The 19,247-nt window shown below is 36.1% G+C and overlaps 1 long non-coding RNA gene and 1 pseudogene across 1 annotated transcript in view; one reads left to right on the top strand and one right to left on the bottom strand.

Annotated features, from left to right (window-relative positions):
- The first annotated feature begins 380 nt into the window (after positions 1 to 380).
- Positions 381 to 1,027, top strand: LOC144313438 (large ribosomal subunit protein eL19 pseudogene; annotated as a pseudogene).
- A 10,661-nt stretch (positions 1,028 to 11,688) lies between these two features.
- The window catches only part of LOC144313440 (uncharacterized), a 71,397-nt gene continuing 63,838 nt past the window's right edge, over positions 11,689 to 19,247 (bottom strand). The window contains exon 3 of the long non-coding RNA XR_013379087.1: positions 11,689 to 12,064. This is a non-coding gene — a long non-coding RNA (uncharacterized LOC144313440). The remainder of the gene's footprint in view (positions 12,065 to 19,247) is intronic.

The raw sequence follows: 19,247 nt of genomic DNA on the forward strand, positions 1-19,247 counted from the left end.
TAAATGAGATGACCAACGTAATTACTGATAATAGTCCATGGTTAAAAAACCAATCAAGAGGGGTGAAGGAAGAAACACACCTAGAGTATGAAGTTGTGATTATCTTTCTATGTTGTTTAAGAAAATCTACTTTTCCTTTCGGCGCTGCGGCTGCAGCCATGAGTATGCTCAGGCCTCAGAAGAGCCTTGCCTGGGAACCCTGGGTGGCGCAGCGGTTTAGCACCTGCCTTTGGCCCAGGGCGCGATCCTGGAGACCCGGGATCGAATCCCACGTCGGGCTCCCGGTGCATGGAGCCTGCTTCTCCCTCTGCCTGTGTCTCTGCCTCTCTCTCTCTCTCTCTCTGATGACTATCATAAATAAATTAAAAAAAAAAAAGAGGCTTGCCTCCAGTGTCCTCCGCTGTGGCAAAAAGAAGGTCTGGTTGGACCCCAATGAGACCTGAAATCTCCAATGCAAACTCCCGTCAGCAGATACGAAAACTGATCAAAGATGGGCTGATAATCCAGAAGCCTGTGACTGTCCATTCCCGAGTTCAGTGCCAGAAAAACACTCTGGCCCGCCGGAAGGGCAGGCATATGGGCATTGGTAAGAGAAAAGGTACTGCCAATGCTCGAATGCCTGAGAAGGTAACATGGATGAGGAGGATGAGAATGCTGCGCAGGCTGCTCAGAAGATACCGTGAATCTAAGAAGATTGACCGCCACATGTATCATAGCCTGTACCTGAAAGTGAAGGGACATGTTCAAGAACAAGCGGATTCTCATGGAACACATCCACAAGCTGAAGGTTCGCAAGAAGCTTCTGGCTGACCAGGCTGAGGCCCGCAGATCTAAGGCCAAGGAAGCCAGCAAGCACCGTGAAGAGCGGCTCCAGGCCAAGAAGGAGGAAATCATCAAGACTCTGTCCAAGGAGGAAGAGACCAAGAAATAAAACTCCCTCTCTCTTGTCTGTACATAGTGGCCTCATCATGAATCAGATCAGTTATTCAATAAAACAAACCTTTATCTGCCAAAAAAAAAAAAAAAATCTACTTTTGTCATGTGTAGCTTATCTTGAAAGAAAATGAAAATGAACAATTAAAATGCATTCCCTAGATGACAAGGTACTTGTGTGTTAAGTTATATGATTTTAATAGACTGGTTAAAAATTCAAGGAGTCATGTGGAATTTACAGATTATATAACTTTATACACACACACAGGAAAAATCCTGATGTGGCCATTACAATATTAACTTTTTCTTGCCTTGTATATTTGCCTTTGCTATGTTAACATGTACTCACACATGCACATAGCCATATATTTTTTTTAATCCAGGAAAAGTCTTCTTCATTTTTAAAATGTTAACATTGAAAAACTTATGCTTGTTTTAGATATATACTTTCACAACTGATACACTTCTCAGTGCTCATCAAGATAATTTTATTCTTAATTCTTTTTATCTACTTCACTCAACCCCTACCCATTTCTCTGGCAACCATGAGTTTGTTTTCTCTCTCTTTCTCTCTCTCTCTCTCTCTATTTTTTTCTTTATTTGCTTTTCTGGTTCTCAAGATCCACAAGAAGAGTGTAATCATATAGCATTTTTCTTTGCCAGACTCATCTCAGTTGGCATTATATGGTCTCAGTCCATCCATATTACTGCAAATGGCAAGATGTCTTTCTTTCTATTGAAAGATTGTCTTTCTTTCAATATTAGCCATCATGCAATATGGCTAATATTGCATTTTATACATAGATACACCAACTGTATCTTCTGAGTTATTTTCCTAATGAAAACAAAAACACTCAGAAAAGCTCTATGTACCCTTATGCTTATTGCAGCATTATTTACAATCGCCAGGATACAGAAGCAACTCAATGTCCATTCATATAGGAATGGGTCTGATATCATCTTTATTGTTAATATTCTATTTACATTCAAGTCTGTAAGACCAACAATTGTACAACTGAGTAAATAATATCAAAATTGTAAGGGTAAAAAGCAATTCATTTCCTGCTCAGGTGGAAAGTAAGAGCAGAATATCTGCAGGTGCAGGACGAGTTCCTTGGTAGAGACAAACAAGGACGCTAGAGTCTTGTAGGTGGTTGTGATTCCCTGGGCCAGACATGTCTATGTCTCCTGGCACTTGATATGGGTCAGTAAATGTCTCCACTTATAACCCAAATCTACTGCTTTTTCATGTACTTCCACTCCATTTCATATCAGCCCTCTGCACTTAACTTTAGCTAAATCCCAAAGCATGCATGAAAATACCTAATGACCTACGAGTTCACGAGCAAAACAGCACAGAGCATATGTGAAATGCTGATTACACTCAGCTACAAGCACCCCAAGGGGAAAAGCACCGAAATCTTAGTGAACGTTATCAAGTCAGACTCTAATTTATACCTGACACATGGCCTTAGACAAGTACAGCCTAATACCACAATCATCACTTGTTCACCATTTTTTACTAAAAAAGTACAAACTGCTGGTACAATTATGTCATTCTATTGCATGTTTATTTTAGCCAGCTACTACCCTGGTGAGGTCTGTAATATATTTTCACTTTTACCTTCATGTAGGATGAAACTAAAATATTGAAAGGTGGAACAAACAAAAGAAACCTTCCCACGGTTATAGAGCTATAGAGCATTTATGTAGCAGACTTGCAGTGCAAACTTGCACATGCCTGTTAATTAAGGCAGTGCCCTTCACCCTTCTACTAACTCAGTTGTCCCAGCTCTACAGTGGAAGTATCAAGAGAAACAACATCACTAGGTATGGGACACAGAAGGAGAGCTGCATCAAAAGGACTGTAAAATATTAATTGCTCAATAAATAGCCATGGGCTTATTATTCATCCTATGTCCTTGTTATTTTAGGGTAATAAATTTTGAGCCCAATTACTTGGTCAAGGTTTACATATATCCTTTTATTGTAATGACATAGGGGTCAGGAGAAAAAACCTAGGGCCAAGGAAGCAGTAGATGGGGTGATGTGGATAACTATAAACAGGGTTACAACATTTTATAGGCCCATCAAAATTGTTGACAGACTAATGATTTTTGAAACCTATCTACAAAGCCACCCTAAAGCCTGCCTGGGCTGCTCTAATGACTGTTTTTCTGAAATGTGAACATGAGGTCACATATTAGAGTGAGTTAAGGGCAAATATAAATGAATGTATTAAGGAGCCACAAACATGGCTCTCTAATTACACATTGATATTTTGATCAGAAGCCAAACAAAACAACCAGTGAGACCCAACATCATGAAAATATTTTTCTCCCTTTGAGGATTTAATCATCTTTATTTTTTTCACAGATAATTTTCTCCTTGACCTCCAGTAGTAAAGTCAGTTTTGCATACTGCCTATTTCTAGAATATGTATTTCTAGTTGTTGTTTTGTAATTACACGTCAGATGCCAATGAAGTAGTTAGAAGCACTTAAAAGACACCTTTGAAAAATTTATGTAAAAAAATAAACACTTAATGTGTAATTGTCTCTCTTTGTGCAAGTCACATGGCTTTAAAGAGTGCTTTGTCCCTTGTCTCTCTATATAGATGTTTCCAACAAATGCACTTTTTTTGTTGCCTAAGAGTTAGTGACTGCTTCCAACTTCTCTCACACCCTGCACTCCCTTCAAAGAATAAAACCATGTCTGCAAAGTCAAAACACAAGAATAATTTAAATATCAATGATAATGTTTTGTACATGTAAGCACTCTGCAGGTTTCATTAGAAAAGCTGCAAATAGTTTTCTTTTTATATTGATACATATATTTTTATATATTGCATATTTCATTATACTAATAATTATTTCACATTTTCTTTATATTGTATATAATTATAGAGTATCTATAGTATGCATAGAGTATGACAGGAATACTCTTGAGGACAGAACTATGTATTACAAACCTTTGTATTCCTAATTACTTATAGTTTATTCCATTCAGTACCACTATGCTTTGCTTCTGTTGGTCTATTGGGTCTCTCCAGAATTCATGTTGAAGCCCTAACCCTAAAGCAACCGTATCTGAAGATAGGGCTTCTAGGAAGTAATTAAGATTAAGTCAAGTCTTTAAGGGTAGGGTTCAAATTTAATAGGATTAGTAGCCTTATAGGAAAAGAGAATTCTCTTTTTCTCTGTATATGCCTGCCTACTGAGGAAAGGCCATGTGATCACACAGTGAGACGGTCGTCATTGACAAGTCAGGAAGAGGGCTCTCACCAGAATCCAACAGGCTGGACTTCCAGCCTTCATCACTGTGAGAAGTAAATGTCTGTTCACCAGTGCATGGTATTTTCTAATAGTGGCCCAAGCAGAGTAATATACTCACCATATATTAATGGTATTCTGAGAACAAACAACTCTGGGCCAAAGTTTCTCATTTAAAAGAAAGATTAATATTACCTTCTATTTACCTCTTATTTCATACTTCCAACTTCCCAAAGATAGCTCTCTTCCAAGGAGTCCTGAGTATATCAATTTCAATTTGCCCCAAACCATTTTTTTTCTCAGATACTACAAAAAAAACAAACAAACAAAAAAAAAACAAAAACCAACCATTCTTCCTTTATCTACCTTAATTAATATAAAATCTTCAATTTTTATCTTCATCTCCAATTGTTTGAAAAGACTGGTTAATTGAAACAGGTTACACCCATACCTTTCTGCCTGATTAATATGCTTTTGATCAAACCCTTATTATCTTTATCTTGTCCTGTCACGGAAAACCTCTTAACTTGCTTTTCCTTTTCTGGCTCTGTGGTTTCACTTTCAGATCTGTACCATACTTCTGCACTTTCTATAATTCCTAAAACTCAGATCCAGGGTTAAAAATAACAACATCAGTCAGCAATCTAAGTGATTCCTAACTTTTCAAACCTCAGAAGACAGGCACAAAAATGAAACACCCTTAATGTGTTGAAACTTAAGATGGTCAAACAGCTTATTTCCAGAATCCAGGGGGTGGGGAGGAGGGGGGAGTCACTTAAATAGAAAATTAAAGAAGTTGCAACAGCTTGTAGTTCTTGGGGGAAAAAAAAAAAAGGTGGAAAGACACATTCTCCTTCTTCTATTATCTACCACCGAATCAGAGTCTTGGGTTCTGTGCTAAGCAGAAAAACTATTCTTGGAATTGGGCTCACGTAACAGAGAACTTCATCTTATCTGTCCCAGAGAGACTATACTTAATGTAGGAATTAAAAGATCAAATTGGATTGACCCTCATTGCCCTTATCTTCCAACAAGTCTTGGATTCAGGTCAATAGCATTTGGCAGGAGCTGAAAGAGTGCCCATCCATTCAATTACCCAGCACTGTAATGCACAAAATTAAACTGTTCCATTTCATGGGCTACTTAGAATTTATTTTCCCAAATGGCAGAAGAGATCCACTTTTCTACTCTCTTGAAGAGATGTAATTTACGCCCTACTTCCATGTTAAATTAGTTAAGCAGACAGTTCTATTGGTGGGAATTTCTTCCCTTTCCTTTGTAGTAAATGTTGGTGTTACAAACTGCTCCAGTAGAAGACCTTTCACATTTGAGAGGAATTCTTTTCAGATATATTATTATGATACATGAGTAAAATGTGTGTCAAATTTTTTCTTCCCTTCCACTCTCCGAAGAAATAATTATCCAGAGGAGATTGAAATGTCACGCAAAGTTTTAGGGTAAGCAGAACGAGTGAAATAACACAGGTATTGGATTTAAACGTATTTGAAATGCAAATGTGGAATAAGGAAAACGGAAGAAACTAGACTTGACACGAGAGATAGAAACTACAAAGACCTCGGTAGGTGGGCAAGTATTTATTCATTCAAGGAGCCTTATATGTATTCATTTGTGGATTAATTTAGCATCTGCTCATTGTGTTGGAAGTGGAGATTAAAAAACTTAATCAGAAAGAAACCCTAGTGTTAGGAATTTGAAGGGTAATAAGATATATATATATATTTACATTTACCCAGAATAGAAGTTAAGTGCTGTAGTAGAAACAAATCAGGTGTGTAGGAACTCAAATGGAGTTATGGCTCTTTATTACACAGTAATAAGTACAGTACAGTAATTTCAAACCATCTTTGATAATTTTGTCTTAACGAACTTTTCTGAAGGTAAACAAAATACTTTTAAATTCTCCAGGAACATAAAATAAACCTTTATCAAGTCCATTCTGTCTGTTGCTTGAATATTACTTTCCATGCAACATAAAACTATCACAAATAATGCTGTTCACCAACATGGCTGACTCTATCAGTTAAAGTGTTACTCCCTGAAATAGTGTACTGACTCAGCGTTATACTACATATCTTACTTTATTTTCCCATTCAATTCATCTGCTCTTTTGTACCTTTAACATCCACACTGGGAAGTTGGCAAAGGCTTATACAAAGGTGTTGAAAACATGAGACACACCTAATTCTGGGAAATGAACAAGGGGTAGTGGAAGGGGAAGTAGGCGGGGAGCTGGGGTGATTGGGTGATGGGCAATGAAGGGGGCACTTGGAGGGATGAGCACTAGGTGTTATCCTATATGTTGGAAAATTGAACTACAATACAATACAAAAAATATTAAAAAATATAAATAAAGGTGTTGGGAGGCAGCCCATTAGTTTTAGGGTTCTTTTGAGAGCTGGTAGTCTGAATGTTGTTCATCTCCTGGCTTGAAAACTACATCGTTGCTAACATCCTCATTCACATCAAATAGCCCAGTTAATTTAAGTAAGAGAGATATTGGCTGTGGAACTAAGTCACATATATATTATATAGATACTGAGTCTTATTACTGTTTCAGGCTTCTATTTTTATTTCCAAATATGTGTTGGCTTGTGATGGTCCGACAATACAGCAAGCCAAGTTGACATTTTCCACATATTTAATTCTTTCAAAGTAAAATTTCTATTTGATAAAAGGACTATCTTTCTAATACTCCATCGTGTGCTTTAATATCTTGTAATTTGAGTCTCGCAAGCCAATCGTGTTTTCTACTGTCACCGTGGCAAACGTTGGCAGCTACAGTCCAAGGCATAGTTTATGCAGGGGGAAGTAATTGCCTATTGGTGGGATGCTGGAAAGGTTCTAACAGTACAAAGAGACATCAACTTAATTGCTCAAATATTTCCTAATCAATAAGTAATAAGTCTGAACTACTGGAATCCTCATCATTCAGCAAGGCAGATCCATATATAAAGAAATAAAGCAAAAAAAGGAGGTATTAAGGAAAATGTAGACAAAGTTGATATACAACTAAAATCTTTATCTCAATTGCTAATGCCTGATCATAATATAGTCTATTCAGTAGTATGGACAGAAATTGTCCTCTTAATTGACTCCTCACTTTATTATGTCCAGAAACTTAACCTTAGCAAAAAAGTTTAAAATTATAAATTTTATCTGTAAGATGAAGAGCTAATATTATTTACTGAACTATATACAAGGAGCTATGCATATGTGACTATTTAAATTCTTTTTAAAATTTTTCCTTTAAATTCAATTTAGTTAACATATACTGTAGTATTAGTTTCAGGAGTAAAAATTAGTGATTTAGCCATTGCATTTCACACCCAGTGCTCATTACATCAAGTGCCCTCCTTAACGCCCATCACTCAATTACCCCATCTCCCCACCCCATATCCCCTCCAGCAACCTACAGTTAGTTCTCTATTGTTAAGAATCTGTTATGGTTTGTCTCTCTCCCTCTGTTTTCACCTTATTTTTATTTCCCTTCCTCTAAGTTCATTTGTTTTTTTTTTTAATTCTACCTATGAGTGAAATCATATGGTATTTATCTTTCTCTGACTTATTCTACTTTGCATAATACCCACTTAGTTCCATCCACATCATTGCACATGGCACGATTTCATTCTTTTTTGATGGCTGATATTCCATTGTATATGGAGGTTAAAGAGCATCCTATTAAAAATGAATGGGTCAACCAGGGAATTAAAGAAGAATTTAAAAGAATACATGAAAATGAAAACATGACATTCCAACACCACTAGGATGCAGCACGAGTGATCTTAAGAGAAATGTACATAGCAATTCAGGTCTTCCTCAAGAAACAAGTTAAGGCTCAGATACACAACCTAACCTTATGTCTAAAGGAATTGGAAAAAGGAAACTAGCCCTTTATCTGATATGTCATTTGCAAATATCTTCTCCCATTCTGTAGGTTGTCTTTTAGTTTTGTTGACTGTATCCTTTGCTGTGCAAAAGCTTCTTATCTTGATGAAGTCCCAATAGTTCATTTTTGCTTTTGTTTCTTTTGCTTTTGTTTCTTTGACGTATCTTGCAAGAAGTTACTGTGGCCGAGTTCAAAAAGGGTGTTGCCTGTGTTCTCCTCTAGGATTTTGATGGAATCTTGTCTCACATTTAGATCTTTCATCCATTTTGAGTTTATCTTTGTGTATGGTGAAAGAGAGTGGTCTAGTTTCATTCTTCTGCATGTGGATGTCCAATTTTCCCAGCACCATTTATTGAAGAGGCTGTCTTTCTTCCAATGGATAGTCTTTCCTCCTTTATCGAATATTAGTTGACCATAAAGCTGAGGGTCCACTTCTGGGTTCTCTATTCTGTTCCATTGATCCATGTGTCTGTTTTTGTGCCAGTACCACACTGTCTTGATGACCACAGCTTTGTAGTACAACCTGAAATCTGGCATTGTGATGCCCCCAGATATGGTTTTCTTTTTTAAAATTCCCCTGGCTATTCGGGGTCTTTTCTGATTCCACACAAATCTTAAAGTAATTTGTTCTAACTCTCTGAAGAAAGTCCATGGTATTTTGATAGGGATTGCATTAAACGTGTAAATTGCCCTGGGTAACATTGACATTTTCACAATATTAATTCTGCCAATCCACGAGCATGGAATATTTTTCCATCTCTTTGTATCTTCCTCAATTTCTTTCAGAAGTGTTCTATAGTTTTTAGGTTATAGATCCTTTACCTCTTTGGTTAGGTTTATTCCTAGGTATCTTATGCTTTTGGGTGCAATTGTAAATGGAATTGACTCCTTAATTTCTCTTTCTTCAGTCTCATTGTTAGTGTATAGAAATGCTACTGATTTCTGGGCATTGATTTTGTATCCTGCCAAGCTACCGAATTGCTGTATGAGTTCTAGCAATCTTGGGGTGGAGGCTTTTGGGTTTTCTATGTAGAGTATCATGTCATCGGCGAAGAGGAAGAGTTTGACTTCTTCTTTGCCAATTTGAATGCCTGTAATGTCTTTTTGTTGTCTGACTGCTGAGGCTAGGACTTCCAATACTATGTTGAATAGCAGTGGTGAGAGTGGACATCCCTGTCTTGTTCCTGATCTTAGGGGAAAGGCTCCCAGTGCTTCCCCATTGAGAATGATATTTGCTGTGGGCTTTTTGTAGATGGCTTTTAAGATGCCGAGGAATGTTCCCTCTATCCCTACACTCTGAAGAGTTTTGATCAGGAATGGATGCTGTATTTTGTCAACTCTAGTGAGATAATTTTTCTTGCTTAAGAAGTAATTAGAAAAATCCATTTGGTTCTTTTTGTAGGTTCAAGTTTTCTATTGAATTAATCCAATTCATCAAATCTCTTAAACAGTTTTGCTATTGAAATTAAAATCTGAATCTGATACCTCTAATAATCCAAATCTCCAATGAGTCTTCCTCTTGTCTTTTTTTTTTTTTTCTTGATATTTGGCTCTTTCTCATCTTATTACATTTCTGATTTTTTGTTAAATGAAAACCAGATCTTTTATTTTAAAAAAGCATTAGAGAAAATTTGAAGCTTTAGATAATGTTACACTCTCCAAAGAACATTTATATTTTTGTATAAAGGTTTTTAAGGAAGGAGAAAATCACTTTAATCCAAGTATTCAAACCCAGATTTAATTTTTATGTGAGCTTGTATATATCAATATGCATTTGTTGCTGTACACAGTCCTCTGGAAATCCCAAATGAAAGATCTCTGTTTAGAGAGCTTTTCCTTCTTGATTCAGCTTTTGTTTGCACAGTCCTGTGTGATTATTAAATGTTCTCTGAATTTCTAAACATCTCAGGAGCCATTTTAGAATCAGTCTTCTGTTAAAATTGGAATGTTAATTCCAACCGTTTGCATTTCCCTTCTGTCTGGCTTTCTAATTCCTTCAAAAGTTGTTGTGTATCTTTCATTCACCTTTTCTATTTCTTTTTGGTGGAAGGGTTGTCCTGATAAAAGCTAATCTATTATGGACAGAAATTGACATCTCATGTTCAGTAGTCAATCAGACAAAATCGGATTACAGCATAGCTCACTTTTTTTTTGTCAGCATAATACTATATACCACTCTTGTTTTCCATGCACAAAGTTCTAATTATTCTACTGTTCTTTAGAAATTATTTTTGTTTCAGGTACTCATTCTTTTTAAATCAATAACAGATCCTTTTATGGATAACATTTCAGGGTCCTAGTGACTTTCAAGATTGATCTAAGGTACAAATACATTTAATATATATCCTCAATAGAATGCATGGGCTATTCACTTTTTTCTTAGAATATAAAACAAATTTATGAGAAAAAAATTTTAGCAGAGGTATGGTGAGGTTTTTTTTTTTTGATGGTATCAAAATGTATTTCAAAATTGTTTTTTATTTGCTTTTGAAAAGATCTAAATAGTTTTTAAAATTGGAAAGACTAATCACATGTCAGATTCACACTCTAGTCTACCTTTCTTATCTTGCTGTTTTTCTACAGAAACTACTTACTCTCAGCAGAGTGATGAAGGTGTTTACTATTGTTGAAATGTACTTATATTTCCTATGTCCATGCTTTGGCTTATGCCATTACTTCTTCTTGGAGTATATCCATTTCTAACATCACTGGGAATCTTATACATTGGATAAGAATCTGCTTAAATGGCATTACTCCAAGACAGATGCTACCATCACTTAAGCCCACTTTGAAAGAAAGAAAACAGTCTAATCTATGACATATGCATACAATCTCGCCTAATATGCCTATGCCATTGGCATAAATTTTATAGAGTGATGTTTTGCCGCATAGTTACTCTGTATCTTTGTTACTTCATACATTACTGTAATCATCTTGATACAGGAATCTGACAGGAAATAATGCTTGAGTGCTTTCATATAGCAAATAGTCAAAGTAAAATCACAAGAGTTAGAGATAGTTAAAATCAGATGCTGCACATAGTGGGATTACATTGATTATTTCTATTTTTTTTACATCTAATAGAACTTAACAGGATTTTAAAAATTCTTTGCAAAGATGAAAGAAATAATTGTATGGCGTAAAGTATCTCAAACTACTTTAGGCACAGAAATACAAATAGCAGGAATGTGGAGCATTTTAGGAACTCTTGTATTCTCAGCATTTTAATGAAAATACTGTGATATTAACTCTCACTAGAATTTTGTTCATAATTTTAAAAGCCCTCTTCCCTTTGAGGGGGTGTTTTCATTAGTATTTTTCAATTTTCCCCCTCTTAGATCAATTGGCTGAAAAGCTGGAAAGTGAAAACTTCACTGGAGATGCCTCAGCCTTAACAATATTCCACTGGAAGAACATGTCTGAGGCCATAAAATCTGTTTGACATTTGACAAGAATAATAATTTAAAACCTCAAACTGTTATTTCTGAAAATTTACACTGTGCCCGAGAGGATAGAAATAACCAAATCTCTACAACATTTTGGCTTCACAATTGTTTATTTTTTAATGACAGCCTGTTCCTATTTTTAATAGTACTTATTTTTGTAAACAGAATGATGAGGCCTACCAAGGAAGGACATATGCCAAATGCAAAAGATCGGTCCTCAGAACACTGGAAGGCAGCATGTTGTGCCCATCATTGTTTATTGACATAACGGGTGGCAGAGTCTTGCTAAATGTCACAGATCCCATTTTCTTTTTTCCAAGGTTCCCCACCTGTCAATACTCAGGGAGTCAGCATGATATTTGTTTAAACAGTCTGTGTTCTTTCTACAACTTGTAGTGGAACCAGTCATAGAAATTCAGCAGTCAGATTTTAGCTGACAGTTTTCACGCTGAAACATGGTGCAGAAGGAAACCCAGCTTGCTCTTCCCCAGGTGCATTTTCTCTGTCCTGCCAAAAGGAGCATAAAATAATATATAATTGTCAGTTAGGGAAGCAAATAGAACTCAGAGATACCCAAGGGGAAGAAAATGTTTGCTGTGCAAGTAAGGCTATTTTTATAGTTACATTTTTAGCTATCAACGTTCTTTAATGAAGGAAAGGAGAGCAGCCTGGGAATCATTGGAATACCAAAGTGCAGGTATACCCACTGCATAAATAATACAGTGGTTTATTAAAAACTCAGACCCTATCATAGAAGTAGTTTTAGGTAAGCTAGCGAAGCAATCTCCTCCTGTAGGTAATATGAAAATCTTGAAAATTCTTTTATCAGGTAATTAAGCCCTGCATGTTGATAATAATGGTCAAAATATTTGATGTCTTCTACACATAGATAAGAATGATGTCGTCTTTCTCTCTTCATAGTCTGTGTTTTTTTTCCATATAAAATCCATAATTTCATTTACAAATATGGTATATCTATGAATGGTAGCTTTGAAATAAAATGTAACTTATTTCCTCCTCTTTCCTAGAATTGAATTCACAGTAATAGCTTGTCATTTCAGTTAATAGAAGGCATCTATTTAAAGTGTACGATTTAATGAGTTTTGAGAATTGGGTAAGTGCTGAAGCTATGGTCACAATTAGGACAAAAAAAAAATATGTGTCATCTCAAATAGTGTCTCAGCCTATTCTCTATTTTGCCCCAGGCAACCAGTCATCTGTTTTATGTCTATAGATTAACTTGTATACTCTGGAATTTTGTATAAAATGGTTAGTATAGTATTTTCTGTGGCTTCTTTTAAACTAGTATACATTCTTTGAGATTCATCCTTTACTTATGTGTATCAGTCATTGCTTGCTTTTGATTGCTGATTATCATTCCATCATATTTTTGTTTTAGCCACTCACCTGCTAATAGATGTTTAAATAATTTCTAATTTTTTGTTACTGTAAATAAGACTGGTAAGAATATCTGTGCATGGGTTTCTATGTGTGTACACACACATACTATTATACCCCTTGAATAATATACACGTGTAGAAGGCCTGAGTTAGATACCAAGTGTATGTTTTTTACAAAATTGCCAAATGGCTTTCCAAAAGGGTTGTGCCATTTCATATTTCTTCCAGGAATGTATAAGAATTCAGCTTCTCCACATCTTGACCAGAATTTAGTAGCATGAATGCTTTTTTAAATTTATCTACCCTAGGAAGTAGTGTTCTTATATATTTAATATGCATTTCCCTAATGACTAATGACAATGTGCATCTTCTTAGCATTTATTTGCCATCTGTAGGTTTCCTTCTCTGAAATGCAGTTGAAATATTTTGCCCCTTTTTATTTGGGTTATTTGTCTTTTTATTAAGTGATAACAGTTCTTGATATATTCTGTAGACAAGCCCAGTTTCAGACATATGCATTGGGCTTGCCTTCTAGTCTGGTTATAAAACCAATTTTTTTCTAAACTGTCACTTAATTAAGGTTATCTTGCTTGAAAGAATGGAGTTTAAAGCTGTCTGGAAGCTCTGAAAATCATGGGCTCACATGGAAAGTGGCACATAATAGAGGTACACATTCGGATTTACTTTGATAAGGCCTTCCTTTCTCTTGTTGCCTAAGTTATTTCCTGTCAATATCTGACCTCTAAAGAGAGTTTATTATTTACTTCTGTTCCCAAAGCTGGTATGAAACTCTATTGTCCAGGCTACTTTGCTTGTCATATTTCTTAAAGTATTCTTTCTGTTGTATTGTCTACCCATACCCATAACCTCTTACATCAAATACTCAAAGATTTTGGGGAAAAAAGTAGATAATGCTTCTTCTATTAAAACAATTTTAAATTAGTTTTGGAGGTAGACTTTAGTGAATCATCAGTTGCATATAACACCCAGTGCTCACATCACATGCCCTCCTTAATGCCCATCACCCATTTACCCCATCCTCCAAACCACCTCCCCTCCAGCAACCCTTAGTTTGTTTCCTAGAATTCAGTGTCTCCTACAGTTTGCCTCCCTCTCTGTTTTTGTCTTATTTTTCCTTCCCTTCCCTCTGTTCATCTTTTTGTTTCTTAAATCCTACGCATGAGTGAAGTCATATGGTATTTGTCTTTCTCTAACTGACTTATTTCACTTAGCATAATACCCTCTAGTTCCATCCACATTGTTGGAAATTCCAAGATTTCATTCTTTTTGGCAGTTGAATCATATATACAGTGTTTTTCCCATTTAGAAAACTATTTAGAAGACTATTTGAGCACCAGGGATTGCAATATTAAACTAGTGTGTTAAGGAAGACCGGACCAGTGTATACCACTTGCAAGGGGACTTTGCTATTTGGAACGAGACTCAGGATCTCTTCAAGATCATATCTCAGTCCAGGCTACTAGAGACTGTATCCATTCTTCTAACAGAGAAGGATTTCATATGGGTGGGTATGTCTTTACAGACTCGATTCCATGTTAAGGACCATCAATCCATAAAGAATGGGTCACTTGATAATCATTTTTTTTAATGTAAGAGGTATGGATTTCTCAAGAATGTGTTTCTAAGAATATACAATTTGGAGTCTCAATATTTACGGTGTGCATGTTTTGTGTGTGTGTCTGCCGTACTTTGCTATTGTGGCACACAGTGGAAGTTTGATAATGATTACAATGCCAGCCTGATCAGTTTTATAGAGCATCACTCTGCCCACCACACAAAACATTCACGTTTCTGAGAAGCTAATTGCCAATCTCAGCCTAAAATAGTTTTCATTGGGAGGGAACAGGCAGCAAGTGTATTAAATCCTTCCAAATATGTTTCAAATTTTTAAATGAAAACAACCACTTACAAATTTTTACTGTTGAGGGTGTAAAGAAATAAACCACAAATACTATGTTTGTTTCACATCATTTTCAAGCTAATGAGAATTCTATGTGATTAATAACATAATTTCCAAATTATGACATTTGACTAAGCTCCTAATGAAGGGTTTTAGGGGCTGAGAAAAATAAACAAAAATATAGATCTTATAATACTTGGTCATAAAAACTGATGAGACTCTCCTCTCTTGGTTATGCGTCTTATGAGTAATACCTCTTTTCTTTGATAAAGATCAATGTAATAACCCTGACTGGTAGTCATGTGCTTCACCATCTCTGTTTTTGATTTTTATCTTCACAAGTGAAAAAAGACAAGTTGTTTTCAGATAGCAGTGCTCCGCAAATGCCACAGTGTAGCTGAGTTCAGACATAAATAACAAATTCCTTTTCAGGTATTATTCCAACTAATACAGGTATTTCATATAACCATATTGCAATATATTCTAAAGCAGTAATATTTAAAGTGATTCAAAGCCACATAAACACTTCTCTGCTAACTTGTCTTTTTAGTGTCCAATTTTTTGAATGTCTCATATTATCTGTAGAGAACATATCTTGCAAAATCCTTGTTTTTTTTATATACTCCATCATTGTCTTCCATACTGAGGTTGGGCGGGGGGGGGGGGGGGGGGGGCGGAGTCTGGAGTGGTCTATTCCCTGCCTTTTCCCTTCTAAAGCCCCACAGAGCAAACTGCAGACCCAGGGAGCTTCACTGGTAAGTCACACCAACATTAAATGAAGAAATAATTCCGATATGCAAAATTTGCCTAGACAATTGGAAAAGAAAGTAGCCTGCTAACAAAGGATATAAAAGAACGTTATGAGAGAGAAATATTACCAGTTTGTCTCAAGTGTGAAGATGGAGGCACATTCCTCAACAAAATAACAAACATGATCTAGCTGTATTAACTATATCATAACCAACTTGGTTTTATTCCAGGAAAGTAAAATTTGTATGTCTGTTTCATATTAGAAAATCAATTGGTGTGATTCACTACATTTGTAGAGTAAAGGAGAACATTATAGAATGGTAATAGACCAGGAAAAGCATTTCACTAAATTCAACATCATTCATTTAAAAAAAAAAAAAAAAAAAAAAGACAAACCTCTTAGAAACCAGTATTAAACATTTAACTGTAATCACGATAATGAAATCCTCCCTCTTTGTGTTTGAAAACACCAGTTTGCTTCTGGGAGGATGCAATTTCTCCTTACAGAAGCTGGCTTCTCATAACTAATTGGGATAGGAAATAGATTGCAGATGTATGACATTAAAACATCTGAACTTTGGGCTGTTCTCACCTCTGCCCTCTTACACTGAGGAACAGGAGCAGCTAGTCAAAGCTTAGGGCATTGTTTCTCATACCTTCGCATCCTTTGGAATCACTGGAAGGACTGTCAAAAAGATGACTGTGTCCGACTCCCTGAATATCTGATCTAGGGCATCTAGATGGAGGCCTGGGAACTTTGATTTCTAACAAATTCCCAGGTGATACTGACGCTGCTTCTTGGGGTACCCAACTTTGAGAACAATGGGCCCAGAATAGTGAGTATGATATCTGGGTTGATGAGGCAAGGCAATGACCGTGGTTGTCATTCTTATTTGCCACCTCACAGAAGCTACATAGAGCTTTCAAATTCTAGTCTGGGTGACACTTTCAGTTTACCCCCTTTGTATTTACCCTACCTTTCTAGAAATCAGACCTTGAAGTAAAGGCTTACGTGGTATGACTTTATTGAGGAACAGTATCCCAAGAGAGATGGAAGAGTGATACAGGACAGGAAGGAGAGAAAACACATATAGTGTGTTATTAAGATTGATACCCAGGGCAACTGGCTACTTAATCCTATGGGGCTATTCTCAGTCTACTTTGGGGCTATCCTTGAAGGGGAAAAAAGAGAGAAAATTGACCTACCAGCTCCTGTATCCCACTGGGAGTGAATTTTTTTAAATGCATTGGTTTCACAAGTACACACTGAAATTTCTCAGTAAATTTCCTCACTGAAACCCTGAATGATAGATGAGGAGCACATTGTAGACCTTTAAGGCGAGACCCTAGGTTTATGTCCCCTGATTCCACTGGAATCACAAAACAGCTGAATAGTGAGACCCAGAGAATTCAAAGTGAATATAAGAAATAGACATCTTGTATACACTGCATAGATCTGTATTATAATTGGCTTCTCATTGTAGCTGGAAACTTTCATGTGATATGTGGCTTCCATTGTGTCAAAGCAAGATGCTCTTGCTTGCTTTTCATACAAGGAAGGAGGTACATTCTTCTTAGAGTGATGGCCAGATGCAATCTTTGAAAAAAAAAGTTTAAATCACCTGTATTCAATCCCATATTTCTCTCTTAGTATATCTCTTCTTGGTTTAAAGCAGAGTGACCTTTGGGACTTCTTGGGAACCATAATCAGGCTAGTGCATTCCCAGGCCTCACATAGTCTCTTCTAAAATTTCCTTCTACTTGTGTCTTTGGACATTTCCTAAGTATTTCACACTAATTATAACATTTATATCTCATTTACTCTATATCCTGATCATATGCAAAATCCAAGGAGTGGTTTTACAAAACTATTAAAACTGATCCCTTGTGTCCTTACCAGGCCATGGAGTCTAATGTCACTAGTAATTAACCCATATCAATAATTCTTACCACCCTACATTACATTTTACTCCCCAGCTCAGTACCACACCATCACGAGCCATTTCTATATATGTTATCCTAGCCCCTGAGTAAATAGTAGCTAAATCTTTATTGCTGTGGGGAATGGATAGGCTTCTAGCAAGTCTACCTCTGAGTAATTCTTCTTTTGAACTTTTGCAAGTAGGTCTGGATGAGCAGCTCCTGGCATAGCAGACACACTCTCCAGTTCCCAGTAAGTCATCTGCGGGTATCACTAGGCCACTTCACTGAGTTTTTCCAAATTGTGGGTTACCGTGTGCAATTCTGGGGGAAGCAGCTTTTTCGGTGCCTCCTGGGTCTCTTCGTTTAGCTTCTATAAATCATGGACCAGCCTGGCATCAATTGCCTCTCTCTCTTTCTCTCTCTCTTACTATGTCCATCATGAATGAATGAATGAATAAATAAATAAATAATCTCTTTTTAGTATATTCTTATATCTCCTCTTGTACTTTCTCATTTGTAAAGTTGGTTGCTGTGTTGATAATTGCATAGATATTAGTAACTATTATATCTTCACCATGAGTTATTTTGCTTTAGAAACATAAATTGTCCTTTTTGTAAGAACTAATGATTTTTGGAATGCTAGTTTGTCTGGCACCTTACATATAACACAGAGCTAATTTTATGAAGTAAAATGAAAATATTTTTAATATATGTTACCATATTTATATTTTTTTGAAATGTATAACATATAATTTTATTTTATCAAATAATTTGTAGTGTTTTAATTCCTGTGTCTCTTTCTCTGTGTGAGATTTATTCTCTGATCCCTTCTTTATAATTCCTTTCTGGATTTAAGAGGTTTGCATTTTTAATTCCCTTAGTCAATCCTTTCCTTATTTAGCCTTTAGTTCTTTTGTCGGTCAATTGTTGTAAGGGATGAGCTGTTTCCTATTTTTCTCGTGCCTTTTCCCTGCTCACATTTTTAAAAATGTGTCAATTTTACTCGACCAGAATGCACCGGGGCACATTTTAATCATAAATTATTCTACTCTTTTATTCCTTTTATTTTAACCTTAGATCCATGATTAAATGTAGGTAATGCTTTCTTTAAGTCCTGTTGCCAAAGTGACTGCAGTCATTTCTTGGTTAAATTAAACATAGCAACTTCAAGAAGGGCTTGTAAAAACAGTATTTCTTGAAAATTTTTTTGTATATTTTTTTATCTTTAATTCTTCTTAAAAAGTTTTTTTAGATTTCATTTTTAAGGACAGTTGATATGGATATAAAGGCATTAGCTCACAATTTATATCTTGGAGTATTTAGGTAATGTTCCAATGTTGCCTTGCTATATAAATTGTTTTGAGAAACACGATGTCAACTTAATTCTCTTGTCCTTGTAAGACATTCACAGAGCTGTTAAAAGCTCTGAGGGTTTTTTCTTTTTTTAAGATTTTATTTATTGATTCATGAGAGACACAGAGAGAGAGAGAAAGGCAGAGACACAGGCAGAGGGAAAAGAAGGCTCCATGCAGGAAGCTTGATGTGGGACTCGATCCCAGGATCCTGGGATCATACCCTGGGCCGAAGGCAGGTGCTAAACCACTGAGCCACCCAGGCACCCGTTTTTTATTTGTTTCTAAAGAATGTGCATATAGCATAAATCTGCCTAGGATGTGTCTTAAAGTTGAGAATTCCT

This window comes from Canis aureus, chromosome 5, assembly GCF_053574225.1.
Source record: "Canis aureus isolate CA01 chromosome 5, VMU_Caureus_v.1.0, whole genome shotgun sequence".
NCBI classification, from domain to species: domain Eukaryota; kingdom Metazoa; phylum Chordata; class Mammalia; order Carnivora; family Canidae; genus Canis; species Canis aureus.